The sequence below is a fragment of the Pieris brassicae genome, chromosome 3 (genome assembly GCF_905147105.1).
Source record: "Pieris brassicae chromosome 3, ilPieBrab1.1, whole genome shotgun sequence".
Classification (NCBI taxonomy): domain Eukaryota; kingdom Metazoa; phylum Arthropoda; class Insecta; order Lepidoptera; family Pieridae; genus Pieris; species Pieris brassicae.
The window spans coordinates 19218993-19235493 of record NC_059667.1 but is presented as its reverse complement, the minus strand read 5'-3'; positions in this window follow the sequence as shown (position 1 = coordinate 19235493).

Sequence of the window (16501 nt, the reverse complement as noted above, 5' to 3'; positions counted from 1 at the left end):
TTTTCTCTGGCTGGTTGAGTTTCTAAAATAGATATTGCATCCGATTTAATTTCTGAGTCTGTTTATTTATTACAATATACAATTTATTGAAAATATCCGATTTTCACTAAACTAAGTAACAAGCTTAGTAAAGATTTACTTCAATAAAATGTTGTGTTTTGATCCTAGAGTTATTATAAAGAATGTGAGGAAAATTTTACATGCCATATTTGGCATTATACAATGAATTTAAAACTTATGTACAAAACCTTTATTTAAACGTGGTTAGTGACTGTGGATTATCAACCGCGTGATCGTGTGTTTGAAACCCGGCTGTGCACGTACGATAATAAATTTTAAACTACGGACGTTACGTTCATATGGTGAGCGACAAACCAGAACCCACCACAATTAAATAGACGACCTCCATAGGTTGTTTTTACGTAAATATATATATATATATATATATATATATATATAAATTAATCCCTATTTTTCTTGGTCACAGCATCACGCGTGAACGGCTGGACCGATTTCGCTAATTCTTTTTTTGTTGTGTTTATAATTGTCAGGAGAAGGTTTTATATTTCAAAAAAAAAGAAAATCGCGCGGAAAATTAGCAAATTTAAGTATACTTTTGTTACGATAGCAATTTTTTTTCAGCGCCTTTCCAATTCAAACTTTTTACATGTAACCTTATGGTGTTTGACATACTATCGAGATATGCAAATGACATATGACAGTGCTGCAAATATCGTCAAAGAGGATGTAAGAAAAATGAATATCGTTTAAAATAAATGCTCCGATCGGAGTTAATATATTGCTAAAATACATATAAAATAAATAATTCATAAAATACATAATTACAATCGCTCTCGCGTAATTATTTTATATGTCGCCTGTTCCTGTATACCAAGAAAACTATATATATACGCGCCAGACAAACAAACAAAGGATGTTGTATATCATAAAGCATTTTTAGTTAATTATACCAATTCGAAATTAATATTCATAGTTAAGACAAAACAATGTCTGTCGGGTCCGCTAGTATAAATATAGACGTTCTTCATTTATTTTTATTTATTTACCCGACAACTTATATAAAATTGATATATATACCTACTACACAAACAAAAGTCATTAATTGTAAATACTGATTGGGACATAATGTTCTTACCTATACCAATTTTTTTCTTATTCGTTTAGCAATATCAATATTTTATGATAATTTTTTTCATATACTATAACGCCATATATATAGTTCAATATTCCTTAAGGCAGGCGGTATGTTTTTGTAGCCACAATCTCGCCACTCGATCACGCCTCGCTCGATGCTCGCGATAAACGTACGGACTCCAATTTCCTGCTGATACATAGAGTAATACGACCACAAGTTACGCGAATATAATATTTACTATTGAATAATTCACCTTAATATTTTATTCAAAGGCTTTTGTGTGAACGCGCTTCTATAGTAATAATTAATCGGTAAAGTTGGATTGTAAGCGTTAATATCAGGTACTGATTTGAATTAAAATCATTTGATCTTGGATAGACTATTGATATGAAAGCTATTGTATAATAATGCCCAATTTTCTTAATTTTACATCTATGTTTGTCACCACTTATGGGTTTGTCCAAATTTTGTTTTCCGAAAATAAATCCTAAGGATTCACGCTGGTAAAACAGCGAGGAAAATACAGTTAAAATAAATTTTGCAGACTCAGCCTAATACTCAAATTATCACATATTTATTGCTTACTTTATACTATAATAAAATTAATGTAAAAATCTAGTATCTTATCCGTAGTTATAAGTTGATTATTTTCCCTTATATTATTTATTAGGCCCTAAATTAATAACTACCTTAAATTGTTTTGTATGCAGAAAAGTATTAATCTAGTTGTTTCCAGGTTTAGATTACCAGGTTACACGTGTATTACTTTTAGATTTTGTATATTTTTTTCTCATACCAGTTTTTATTTACATTATAAGCGAAAACAAATCGAACAGTATCTTTAACGAATAGACAATCGAATTGACACAAGTCGAATTAATTACATTAAAAAAACGATTAACTGAAGATATGAGCAATGCCTCTGTAAGTATTAAATCTATGCCCTAGAATAGAAGACGCCCCACATTTCACGATCGGTGTCCGTACTGAAATTATAATGTTTTTTTATGACCTCCCCGGGAAATGTGGACAATATTCCATACTCTGCACTATTTCCATTTCGTTCCGCACCTCTCCAATATGTTCAATATTAAAACATATGAGCTATAAAACTATTTTTCTTGGATTCCTAGCTGAAACAGTGAGAGCCCGAACGATATTGGTGAAAAAGATTTTGTTCGATTGCCTGTTGAGATTTTCGAAAGATTAAAGATTTAATTTATCTAAAGGTGAATTTAATTTATCTTTTTAGTAAAATTATTAACGGCCCAAAAACCATCATTAAAAATACACTTCATTAGTAATAAAAAAAATCAATGGCGCTACAACATTTTTGGGTCTGGGCCTCAGATTCTGTATCTGTTTCATGCTCATTTGTTATATGAATAGACAAGTAGGTGATCAGCCTTCTGTGCTTGACGCACGCCATCGACTTTTTGGGTCAAAGACCAGCCGGTTTCCTCGTGTTGTTTTCCTTCACCGTTCGAGCTAATGGTAAATGCGCACATAGAAAAAAAATCCATTGGTGCACAGCCGGGGATCGAACCTACGACCTCAGGGATGAGAGTCACGTGCTGAAGCCACTAGGGCAACACTGCTGCACTTAACCTTCATAGCAATAATAAAAATAATTGAAAATTTATAAAAAGAAAATTAAAACAAATTTAAAAAGTTTGGTCCCTATGGCATACCTTTAACGCTGGCTTTTCCATTTCAAATACATAATATTACAAATTATACGAACAACGAAAAATATTAACAATTTACCGACAGTAAAAACTTGATTACAAAAAAAATTTAAACCAATTAAGTTGTTCATTATGTGGGTAATATGAGACACTGTTCGTGTCACTGTATTTTCTATCTGTAAGAAGTATGTAAATTCTTTCTTACCGCGTAAATAGGGAATCTCTGCAGGCTTAGGTCCTTATTCAAAGCAACGAATTAATTAATATAATGAAACCTTATCGACCCATTGATTTGAAATGCACTTTAAAGACATCTCATTGGCCAGAGAACTAATGGATTTTCTGTTGACCAGCATATTTATAGCAACTCCCGATATAAGCGGATCGATCACGCGTAGAGACAGTCATAGCCTAAGCCAATACCCGAGGAATTGGATTCGTAAGCTGCATGCTCCTAATGCCGATGCCATGTAGTTTGTTTGCCCGACTATCGGATTTAGATCGTATATACGAATTAATTCGATATTATTGTTATTATACTTAGGATTTAGTATGGTCTTCGTTTGAAACTGAAAGAGGATTTGCAATTTCAAACCAGGAACGTCGCGGCTATTTTCTATTATTCATGCGGGATTGATACTTTTAAAACAGCGTCAGCTAACGTCATTCCTATACAAATTCATTTGGGTTTAGTGGGTCAGTGATTTTGTCTGAGGCGCCTAGTCTGTAGAGCTTGGCCGAGTTAAATTTTTCCGACCGTGTTGACAATTCAAATGTTTAAGAAAGAGCTGGCACACCTCCTTTTCAACCACTTTAATACAAGTGGTATTTTGATGATGAAACGAAAACTTAAAGAGCCAACGAGGATCTAAGATCTAAAAGTGACGCCGTAGAAAACAAAAATTATGAGTATTGTATCTGGTTCCAGCGATGGCTATCTTTAATTGTACCTTTTGTTCCAACTTTATAATTAATCCTAATGATTGGTTATTTTATAGATTATTGGATTACACATAACATGTAGCCAATTGTAAATGTTAACCGAGCATTACACAACAATACGTCAAACGTAAACAATAGCGTGTATGGGTAGGACATATGAAATATAGAACGCCCTAGAACGTGTGGGACTCAGAGAAAATCAGTATCATTTCGATTTTAAGAGTAGTATGAAAGTACGTTTTTCCGGTCGTGCGTATACATCCTGAAAGAGCCGTTATATGCTGGGAAAAGGGTCTTTCTCCGCTAACAGTTTAAAGATATTATATCAATTGTGAAGCTAATTATCTATACTTAACGTCACAAATGAGTGCTATACATTTATTTATTTCTGTCTTATTATGTTTACTCTGCGATGGAGACCAGTAACTCTGGTAAAGATATTGTATTGGAACTGTTTATTATTTATGAATAAGAATATTTCGTCGTGATTGAATGAGTTTTTATTAAATTATTGCATAACATTAACTAAGTTGCATGAAATTCAATAGTTCGACAGTTATTGAAGATATATATGTCCAGTCTAACAACAGCCTTTGTACAGCTTTAAGAGCGTAATCAACGTTTAAGCGGATAATAAGCGTATAACTAAATAGAATATAAAGCGATTTGCGCTTTGGCATACAGCCAGCCCACGCCAGATTGAGGCTATGGGCATTTTTACCTTTTAACTTTTCCTCTAAAGAAGTAATAAAACAAGGATATGTTATGAAACTTTTTGATTATCATTCTTGATAAAAAATATTTTTAAGCAAAGTTATTTAATGTATTCAAGTAGTGAAGTGTAAAAACATTACGAATTATTAATTATTTTGCGACTTTAAATTGCCATAACTAATTTTTAATGCACCGAAAATTGTTACTTCCAATTTATATCTTCCAAGAGAATATCAAAACAGAAATACGATATTCCGTCCAGAGATCTAAAATTTTGTTAGGCAATAAGCAACCCGAGGTGTTGGAATGCATATTGCATGAAGCGTACCTGTGTGGACCTTTTGTTTACGTCTTTAGGGCTTGACCAATAGCTTTTCTATTCGTACAAGTAAAATAAAAATTGTTAACAGAAATTAACAAATGTATAGCATTATTTGAACAGGTCAATCAGCAATTTTGTAAAGTACATTGGTAATTGAAATGTCAGTATATAACACTATTCAACATTGAAACAATCTTCTAGAACGATAGTTTCGGTAATTAGTTTAAACTATGTACGTAGTATGCGGAATAAAAGTTGTTAATTAAAACAATTTAACGACAAGCAAAATTATTATAATGCATAAATACTAATAGACATTAACAATACTGGACCCGGGGAGTTTTCTCAAGGGTCAATAAAAAGGTCATTACCTATGAACTCGTGACCTTTTTAGAAGATCATTTCTAGTTGTGGGTTCATAACGGCGGCCGTGTCGTCCACTGATGTATCCATAAAAACATAGTTAAGGCACTGTAGTGTTGGTTTTTTATAGGAGGCAAACGGGCAGGAGGCTTACCTGAAGTTAAGCGATCATAATCATAGGCCCATGGACACCCACATTGCCGGAAGGCTCGCAAGTGAGTTGCCGGCCTTTTTTAGAATTGGTGCGCTCTTTTGTTGTAGGACCCTAAGTCGAATTGGTTCGGAAATACTTCAGTGGGCAACTGGTTCAACAAAGGCGGGCGGCAAAAACTGCAGTAAGAAGTAGTACTGAAGACTTGCTCGCCTTACAATATAACAATTTGTAGCATAAAACCTAATAATATTTACTTTAGTACTAACGTAACTTATTAAATAAAAATTTAACAGAAATTATTCTATGAAGAGTACAAAAATATATGCCAATAACTATCGGAGGTCATAATGCGAATCGGAAGTTGAAAAACTATTTTTACGTAAGTAGATAATAAATTATGATCGAAACGATTGAAGTGGTACAATAATAAAATTGTTTTGAAAGATATTCAGAGCTCCTTCAAATTGACCCTCTTGTTAGTTTAGGACTCGCAACCCTGTCTCCTCGATATTACAGAAAAGTAAAGGCTTAACATATGGCATGCCGACAAACCCCATAGTGAACTGAGACGTCAGCTTATATTGGACGACGAACATTTGATAAAACAATATCATCACTTGCTCTGTATAATTTGTAACAATTAAAAAACTTGTATTGTAATTTAAAATTAAAAACTTTCGTCCATGCAACAACTTACAAAGATGCAAAGAACGAAGAAGTTATCAAATAGCAACTTTTTCCTTTGTCTTTATCCTTGCGTGTAACATAATTGTTAAACTTATCCAAAACACCAACGCCACTCAGAATAAAAAAACCCGCACTCTAGTGAATATTAAATACAAATTTCACCTTAAAAATCTGTAGTATACGTGAAGCACGTAGCGCATTGTGTGCCTTTAGACAGCCCTTTTAGAGTATCCATACTGCTATGAAGACTTTCATGTTATTCTAAATAGTACTCATGTCAAATACACAAACATAAATAGATACCTGGGAATAAACAAGGTATGTTAATTTATCGTATTATGCAGATCAAATAAAAAATAAAAACAACTAAAACCTTTTTATTGATGGGAAATAAATTTATACACCCCGGGGCAACTTTTAAAAGTGACTGTGTGAAGCGACCGTGATGCAATGGATAGAATTGATACTTGCTAGACCCAACTAATCCTAACCTAACTTGTTAGTCCGCGTAACAAACTTTGTCGACAAATAAAAAAAACAAAGCGTTTCATGTGAAATGGCTCTAATCTCATCTCTAGAGCGAGTACAATGCCGCTGCTACCAGCTCTCTACTCGGTCGCAGTATTTATTGGCCAACTTCAACAATAAATTGGTGTCGCCATCGCGACAACTCAAATGATAGTTTTTGATGAGATTTTTAATTTTCCTAATATAGGGGTTCGAATTTTTCATAAAAGTTGTTCTTAGGCGTCCAAGTTTTAAATTGCAGTGCATAATGACTTAAAAATATAAAGATAAATTTATATTATTAATTAAAAAGGGGTTTTTGATAGTAAGCCTTTGTGATAAAGTAATACGAGCTTAAGGTTACATATTATATCCATCACCGTCTTCTACAAAGAGGAACACTCTTTGTAGAAGACGTGGCCTCGGCCATTCGAGTGTTTCAGTGAAGATAAAAATTAACTACCGGAGTTGACTTTTAAAGGAAATAATTAATAAATACATGAATAAAACTCCATTTTATGTAGTATTTCAAATGGCCATTTAAAGGAAGATTTAAATATGACAGTTTCATAAAAACAGCATCAAGTATTGACCACAATTGTTGTTTCAAATCGATTTCACGTCGACACAAATAATAAACCGCTTATTCGTCGCTTCTCAGCAATTCGTTTCGCTGAAACTCGGCTGCAAGCACAAACGGAAACATACGGGCATTCATCATTATCACAATTTTTTAATATAATAAGACTATTTACAGTTATATTAGTTTTATAATTATATGTACCCGGTAAATCACAGCTCCCGAAACTAGTTTTGCACTATATTATGTTCCGACTTAAAGTTTAAATAGCAAAAAAAAATATGTTGATAACAAAATATCACTTAATATAGACCTTTTAATTAGTTAAAAACTTCTTAATGGTAAATTTAAGATTGTTCTTGAAAATCTTAAATTACTTTTTGCAAATGAATGAGAAACTTTTTGTATGGTTTTGGCTTTGAGTATATGACCATATATTCTCTCGTTCTTACTAAGTATTTCCAAAATAATGTCAACATCAGAGATGTGTCTTCTGTCCGATTGTCACTGTTCTACATATATAAAAAAAACTATTAAATGAACTATAGCGAACTGGTACACATTTTTCCTCCGTGTAGGGTGCGATCTGGTCGCGACATTTCGATGATATTTCGATCGGCCGATATGAAAACAGCTCTGATTGAATCGTGATTGAGGTTGAACAATCGCGATGGCTCTTTACAATAATTCTGCAATCCCGTGTGATCGATGTATACTACTTATCAATTACTTGTGCATTATTAACTGTTGTATGAATGTAATGAAATATTCATTGCCCTCGTCCATAATAATTAGTCTAATTGCAACGTCTTAGCCAAATTAGTTATCTGTCTATCGCATAGTATCACAACCTAAACACAATTTGATAGTTATGTAAGTGTACGTATTTAAAAGGTGCAATTAAGTTTAGTTTTTATGAATTACAAGGAACAGTTTGATCACCTTAAGAATATGTACTTGAGACAAATAATTCAAAAATATAGATACGTAAAACTTAAAAAGATAAGTTAAAACATAGTTTACATGAGTACTTCTAACGTTGAATATTAAGAACATTTTTGTTAACATAAATTGTGACATTGAAATCAAATAATATTAAATTTCTAAATAAAATCACGCACAGATAACATTTACTTTACAGTATACATTTAAACATATTGCGTAAAAATGTTGTAGGGCGGATTTGGGCGGGCGGCGCCCATAAAAGTTTATGTGGCGTATGGTTCGATCATAAAACGCTTAGGGCCCGCGGTGCCTTGCCGGGCGCGCGTAAAACATCCAGCAGGTTATTTGTTGCCTTGTTAGCGATGTTTATTCTGCACCTTTTGGGATTTGATTAATGTGACCACGTCATATTTATATATATTCAAATGGTTTATATAATTTAAATTCTATAGATAGTATACGATTTAAAACAGACCTTATTCCCGGGTGACTTTCGAATAATTATATACTATAGAAATGTGTTTCTATATAAAAATTTTCCAGCAGTACACGAATAATAAATGTAATACGTTAATGCATGCACTCTATATTTAATAAGAAAAATGTTACAACATAGTAAACATAAGGAACTTTACTGGTGAAAGTATTTTTGTAAAGCTTACAACAATATAAATAGTATTTAATTACTTTAAATGTATCTGTTAAACATGCTTTGTGACGCATGTATATTATTTTAAATCCTGAATTTCTTTGTTTTCCTTCCTGTGATGTGTTTACGTTGTCAATAAATAAGTTCATCATATAAATTCTGTTTTTACTGCACATGGTACAGCTATAGTGTGCAAGCTAAGGTGAAATAATTGGAGAAATGTTCCGAAGTAAGAGAAACGGAGTTGTCACGTAACAGTGAGGGCAGGTGGGGACTTCGTAAACAACGTACAACTTCATGCGAATCGATTTTATCTTACCAAGATTTTCTTATATTACTAGAAAATATCCAATATTGTACCCGTTATAGTGAACTCAACTACAACTACCAGATTTCGTAACAGCGTAATTTAGCCTTTTCTTCATGCAACTACGCAATATATCATTCAGATCTTTTTCATATATGATGATGATCCTGATGTTAAGTGATGCCACCGCCCATGGATACTCAAATTGCTAGAAGGCTCGCAATTGCGTTGCCGATCTTTTATGAAACGGTACACTCTTGAACGACCCTAAGTCGAATCGGTTCGGAAATACTTCAGTGGGCAGCTGGTTCCACATAGTGGTGGTGCGCGGCAAAAACTGACTGACAACTGAACTGTTGTCAGTCAGACTGACTGTTCAGACTGTCAGTTTTTGCCGTAATAATATGCCAATATTGCCATAAATGGTTATGGCACGACGACGTCGAGGTGGTATATTGTATTCTGCCTTGACGTCCGATGATGAAACTCAGATGCAGGTATTAACCCCAGCAATTCCTCTGAACACTCTTTATGGTAAATGCAGTACAAGATGCATAGAGGCCTCACATCTCTACAAAACACCAAGGGATCAGACCGCTGAGAAAGTAAGTGGTCGTTGACGCATTGGAGTTGCTTTACGTTGAATACAGCCAATCCATAATTTATATTTAAGCTTCTTGAAGTCATTTCTGTTTTTTTTTCTTCTTTTTGTTAATATTTATGTATCTATCGTCGTGGGGACTGTATATTGGCGCCTCGTCATCGCTATTCGGTGATGGTGATGTGAACTTTGCGCATCTACCTCTTGAAGGGACAGCTAAACTATAATACTTTTATGTGTGTGAGCATTCTGTCCCTGTGTATTAAATAATTTGTTTGTTTTTATTCACTTGAATAAAAATAATCATTATTAACTTCTACGTAAGTATTTTATGTAAATAATCTTGTCGTACAATAAGTTAATAATAGTTCATTTTAATATAATCTTTACTGTAATTAACTAACCCGTAGTTAAATTCATAAAATAGGATTAATTTTATGATAATCTTGTTTAGGTTTACGAAAAATAAAAACAACATATTTTCTATTAAATTCTTGATTTATTAATGCAATATGACACTGCTTATGACACCAAACGAATTATTTTTCTGATATTACACATATAAACTTCAGTAAAACGTTTAACGATCATTGTTATAAAAGGGAAAATAATAAAGTCGGCCATTTCAAACGTTGATTAGAGTCCCAAGCCTTTTTGATAAATTTTTATAAGGAATATAATTTCTCCCATTGCCTACTTAAATTGAAGGTAGAAAAGCAATTCTCTAAAGAAAATTTACGATATGACTTATTCAAAGGTAAACAGCCCGGGAATATTGGACAAGAGCGAGTTGGCCATATGTGGGGTTCTATTTGGTAAAAAATACATCTTCGGTAATATTTTTTATTTCGACTAAACGGTTACAATACCTGTAATGCATGACTATGTGACACTTAATAAAATGGCTTTTCATTGCTTTGGACGTTTTAATTAATTATCTATTTTGTAGGTAAAAATGTTTATGTGTATGTATAGATACCGGCAAACATTTTGAACAAATGACCTTGCCTGCGCAGAAGCGAATTTTAGGTATCACAGGGACGGCGGTGGTGCGCGGCGGTGAAAGACGTGTGGATCGCGTGATTAGTAAATCAGTTGACGTTTGTGTCCCGCGCTGTGTAGGATGTGCAAACATTCCCCCACTCCCTTGTTTAATGTTCAAGATGTTTGCCGGTATCTATATTAAGTAATGATTAAAAAATATATTTAGTGGGTAAAGTAGTTTATGTGTATCTATTTAGCAATGATATTATTTTATTAAAATTTCTTCTTAATAACATAATGAAGCGTCCTCGAAGCGCGTCACACTACTTTAATTTGAATTCAAAACCCCTATTTGTTAAACAATTGTATATGAGAGTTTCGAAAAACAAAGATGAATATTGAAATCTGGAGGAGGCCCTACAACCAAGATGGGGTTCCAACTCTACCAAACATTAAACTTTATGTAATGAAGTCTAAATTCAATTCCTTTTGTTATGTTGTGTATATTTTATTCGTAGTGTTGAAGGGCTTAATAAAAATACTTTACTCGTGGCCCTTATTGAATTCTCTTGGGAACTTCTTCAAGAGGGAGGGAGGGAACTCAGCGCGTTGCAGAATCGCCCTTCTGAATAACTGGACAAATTAGATACGCTAGTGATTTATTTTTTCGTCTAAGTGAAATTATATTGTCTATTGTTTGCAAGAAAATAGTTTATTTTGGATCAGAAAACCGTAATTAGTCATTTTAAGTGAAATTATAATAATTTTAGTTACGTATTATTTGCTCGCTCTTCGACTAACAATATTGGAATTTCTTTTTAAAACCTGTTACAATAGTATCCCTAAATAACTTTGTATAAATAAGCATCTCTAAAAATCCAGGCGACCCCAAACGGGAGTCCTATTGATCCCTTATCAAGAAATAGAACTGGCCATTAATCTCTCGCATAAAAGCCGCTACAGAACAGTAAGTGGATAAATATATAGCGGGTAATGATGCGCGGAGATACTACCTTTTGTTGCTTGCTAATAAATAAACATTCGATGGTAATACACCCTATGTTTATGGTGACTTTTCCGGAGTAATAAAATAACGAAAATTTGAATGAACAAATATAGATACAAAAGAAGTTAATATTCTTCGATATATACTATATATAATACAATTCAACAATATTTACAATTTTCTTAACCTACAAACTTAAATTGAAATTATTAAAAAGAAAATCAAAACAAATTCAACAAGTTTGGTCCCTGTGGCAGTGTACCTATAAGGCAGCAGTTCCTCGCTGTATAGCGATACTTATTCGTTGAGCGAGAATAGCAAGCTCTGGGGTCACCGATACTTCGATATTTACATATTTTCTTTCATTTATAGAAATTAAAATGTATCAAAAGGGCCTTGAAACCAACGTCCAGTTTTTGATGGATTCCAATTAAATTTTCTTTCTTAATTTAAGGTTATAATTAAAATTATTGTAGAGAAGTGCTGATTTGGTTAATGAGTTCCGAAAGTAAATTCTTTTCATTTTTATAACAACGAACAACTCCTATGTTTAAATATTATTACAGTATGACGCATGCATGATTCAACAACTGAATCCATGGTGATCATGAATTTGAATAAAGAAACAAGGATTCAATTGCAAAACGGCTACAATTTTTTTTATCGGTCATGAATAAAAAATCAGTACACATAACGGTAAATAAAACCAAATATATATATGAACATAATACTTATATAAGAAATATATTTTTTTAGGATGTCTAGAGAACATTGTTGGTCTAGCGGATTGCGCGTGTATCCCTGAGATCGTAGGTTCAAACCACAGCTGCGCCCCAATGGACTTCTGCTAATATGCGCATTTAATACTCGCTTGTACTGTGAAGGAAAACATAGTGAAAAATCAGAAAACTAATATTCATAGTAACCATATCTATTGTTTTGCGGAAACCTTTGTAAACTTGTGTGTCTTTTATTTCCTTCCTTGTATACAGTTTCTAAACTAATTAAGACTTTGATTATTGTCTAAATCGTCATCAAGAGAATACTGTCTGTTAACTAGTTTGAGATATTAAGCTTCAAAACAATGACTTTATTGGCCCTATCATAGAACGTAAACGTAAAGCAACTTTTTCTTCTATTGACATCGTAACCATGGTAACAACAGAGCAACGAATAAAGCCCATTAGTATTAAAAGTTGAAGATTAATAAGTTGAAATGGCGTAGTCGAAATCGAACTCATATAATAGCTAAGTAAGTCTCAGCTAACCCTAACATAGAGCGAGCTGGCGTCGCGCCAGAAGCGATAATGTTGGGAATTTTAAAGCGAATAAAGATGACCGCTGCCCACCTGCTATTACGTGATATTACCCGCATGAATATCAAACCACCGGTTATTCATATGAATACATTTCTATACTTATGATATAAATGAGTATATGGTTTATGAGGAGCGATGTTTCGAATTTGACCCTACAGTGGTTAAATAGTTCATTCTGATGGTATTCAAAAGGTTATTAACACCCCTTATAATTAAGGTCTTTCGTGACTACATTCCTCGAAATCAACTATACCTTTGTGCGTCCTTTAAAAAGCAAAAGCTTTATCAAAGCGGACCTTTAAGATATATATCGTAAAGTGGCTAAATATATAAAGAATGTAAAAATACTTTATAGCTGTTAAAAAGACGTCTTCGATCGTCATTTATGTATACTAAACAATGTTCGTTAATAAAAATTTAACAGCTTGCCAGCCAGTGGACTGTCTAATTTGTAATTTATATGTAACAAATGTCAGGAGTATCTGTGTATGTAGTGTAGCTGCAAGCTGCACTAGATCTATCTAAGAGGGACTAAAGCACCTAACAACCCTAAACCCTACAGATGTACCCTGACATATAAATATATAAATAAGTACGGTAAGTCTGCTTCAGAGACCTACGGTAACAAACGGAGCACTACGGGTAGGATCAGACTTTCAAGGAGGTGGCCATATCTAAGGCAGTCACACCACGATAATTAAGGGCTCTGAGGTTTCGCCACTTTGAGAGGAATCAAAAAGCAAGAAAAATTAATGAGATACTGCAATGTTAATCTATAAATCTTATTTATTGGTTTAACACAAAATCCTAAATTCTACTTAAAACAATTTAGACAAATATAAAATTTCTCTCGTGAGATAGTTTGGAACTAGTTGTTGTAAAATACATTTTCGTAAGCGTAATCGTATTCGATTAGACATATGGGAGTCATCGGTCAGTCTCTATTATCATCTATTACATTTGCCTCCTATTACATAAAGTCACTATTCGCGCGCTTGAAGTTGAGGGAGAAATGTTTGACTCTGATGTTTGAATAGCTTAAGTCATGACTCTGAATACGCAATAGATACATGTTCATACGTTGAAAGAACCATTGTCTAGTTACTTTGTAACTTCCAATAAATTCTACTATACATACATATATAAAATTACTTTCGTACGCTGTCGGTGTATCGCATATTAGCTATAAATTATATTTGAAATCTAAGCAAATGTCAAATTATATAAGAAATAATATATAAAATAGGTTCAATCTATTTCCTAGAACTATTCGCCTAAAGTTAAATACAAATAGATAGTACATTAAAAAGCACTTAGCAATAAACAGTCGTTGTGTACGCAGCTGCGTAATGGAGCTGAAACGCTAAACTTAAAGAGATATGTTGGAACTTAAGTATATTTTGCGTATTTCAAATATACGAGACAGTAAAATTATTAATACGATTATTGTTTAACGTTACAACTTCGCGCCTTCTTGAATATTGCCAATGTCAACATTAGATGGCCCTCTCGCTCTCTGTGGCCCTCTCTGACACACACTGTCCATGTATTAAACAATTAATAATTAGACTCAACTGTCCACCAATGGATTTTATATCTATGGATGGCGCTAAAAGAAATTTTCTTTACCAAAATAGCGAACTGTGGAATCGAGTTTCGGTAGGAATCCTCCCTTTGAGACCTCCCATTGTTAAAAAAAAGTTTACTCTTCCCTCAAAGGCTGGCTACGCACCCACCTAAATGAGTTATTTATGGGCTGCGATGATTGCCCGTTTTGGGCGTTCCGGAGGCTCGTTCGTATTCTATAAGAAATGATTGCATTAGAGTCATCATAAGTCATGGGAGTCATCGCGATAAGTCTTGACTCTTACCCAATAATCGCGATGAATAAGCCGCTGATGTAAGAAATCCTTGACTCCTATATTTGAATGGCTTAAGTCTCGACTCTGAATGCGCAATTGATACGTGCTCACATAACGCAATCCCAAAATCAACATCAGCGCTACGGAACTACATCAAAATTTCATACAAGAACCTCGGGATCAGTAGCGCAATCGGAAGTTACAGAGTACGGGCGTAGGTCTCGGGCAAGCCATTGGCTAAAAATCGCTTCATTATTCAGATCAATAGGAAATAATAATGGTTACTAAAAATGACCAATGGTATACAGGAAGTCAAACTGGCCAAATGTGCGAATAATTTCAAAATTAAACAAAATCCAGTAACACGATACGAAAGATAAGTGTAATATGATAAAAATGTAATTTTTAGCGTATTCCGATAATTCCGAGACATTCCACAAATCACTGTCTCGATCCTAAATTTCAAAATTACTTCATGAAAAATTATCCTTAGGCTCTTAGAGAAAATCGCTCCAAGTGAAGCGAAATTAATAATTGCTACTTCGTCAAGGGGACTAACTACATTCTAACGTATGTCACCTTTATATTAAAACTACTATTCGGTCGGATAACTTACGGAGGTAAAACTGACATTATATCGATAATAATAATTTAAGACATTATGTTTAAAACACACAAAACAGGTAAAAGTAAACAGTGGATATAAAAGAACGGTCTTACTTGAGAGAATTTTCTTCGAGATAACCCAGTCGGAATTGACTAAAAGGTAACACAATTAAGCATACTATGTATTTAGAAACTACATTACATATGTAAGTTATGTATTACATTTAATGTACGTGCTTGCTGCACACAAGACAACAGGAAGATTCTAATAAGCTCAAATATAATAAATTATTCAGGCTTATGCGATTAATCTGTACCTCGTTTCGTTAGTACTAAACTATAGTTCCCTCTGTCCCTGTGTTCCCTTAGTGTACAAATTTCATATGGCCGTGTCAAACGCCACTATTTTAATGATAGCCTCCCTTTCTCGCTATAAAAACAGCCTGTATTCGAGTATTTAATAATTAGAATTACATGTAACTTTGGTTAGCATAAGTACACGACCAGATGAGGGCCTCTTTCAAATTCTTCTCTCATCCTGACCACCAGAAATGGATTGAAAAATTTTATTCCAACTTCCGAGGTTTTGTGTGGTCGTCCACACATCGGTCGGTCGGTCCTGTCCATGTTCTATCTCTCTACACTCGATTTATTTTTATTACGTATAATACTTACGCATCGAGCATTGGCACGAATCTGAATTCGGATGAATCGTATCTAACATTTAAAGAGTCCCCATGGATCACCCGTCCATTACCGCCCTTTATAAATTCCTCGACCTAAAACATCGACAATTATTTCAGTAGGAGGCTGTAACCTTACTTTATCGCAGGCTTATTTTCCTCGAAAAGTGCTTAGAATAATTTTGTATGTTTACAATTTATAGTCAAATACTCAAATACTATATATATATAGCCAAATATTTTTTACTCGGAACTATTAAAAGAAAATGAATGGCGCTACAACCTTTTTAGGTCGGGCCGGTTTCCTCGCGATATTTTCCTTCACCGTTCGAGCGAATGTTAAATGCGCACATAGAAAGAAAATCCATTGGTGCACAGCTGGGTATCAAACCTACGACCTCAGGCATGAGAGTCGCACGCTGAAGT